General features: G+C 31.7%; 1 non-coding gene across 1 annotated transcript; it reads right to left on the minus strand.

Annotated features, from left to right (window-relative positions):
* Positions 1 to 289: 289 nt before the first annotated feature.
* Positions 290 to 430, minus strand: LOC116079287. The gene has a single exon (XR_004113863.1). It is a non-coding gene; the product is annotated as a U4 spliceosomal RNA (small nuclear RNA).
* Positions 431 to 671: the final 241 nt, after the last annotated feature.

Consider the following 671-nt stretch of genomic DNA (forward strand, 5'->3'; position numbering starts at 1 on the left):
TTATGACTGGAAAACTTTTATTAGCATCAAGCTGAATGGAAAATATGAATCATAAAAGAAAATGTAAAATTTTATAGTATTAACTAGGCATTATTGTTTTACTCAAAAGACTGACATATGAATATTGACATAAGTTAAAGGCTATTCTAGACTACGCAGTTAACATCATGCCAGTTATATTTACAGTAAGACTCTGCTAAATGTTAACTCCATAATATAATATTTCTAAGAGGTAATTAATCAAATTTGATATTAATACATAAAAATAACTACATGTAAATCACAAATTGCAGAATGCTACTAAAAAGAAATATAATTTTACACTATCAGAAAACAAAGTATTAATATTGTATTAGGAAAAGTTTTCAATTAGCAATAATCACGCCTCTGATAAACCTCATTGGCTATGATACTGCCACTGCGCAAAGCTGGCATTTATATTGTAAAAAGCACAAGATATAATTTGATTATATTAAATCAAATAATCAGTGTTTGCTCAGGCAGTGATGGTGCACGCCTTTAATCCCAGCACTTGGGAGGCAGAGACAGGTAGATTTCTGAGTTCAAGGCCAACCTGGTCTACAGAATGAGATCCAGGACAGCCAGGGCTACACACAGAAACCCTGTCTCAAAAAAACAAAACAAAACAAAAACTCCTAGCCAAATAATCT

Source organism: Mastomys coucha, unplaced genomic scaffold (genome assembly GCF_008632895.1).
Source record: "Mastomys coucha isolate ucsf_1 unplaced genomic scaffold, UCSF_Mcou_1 pScaffold5, whole genome shotgun sequence".
NCBI lineage: Eukaryota > Metazoa > Chordata > Mammalia > Rodentia > Muridae > Mastomys > Mastomys coucha.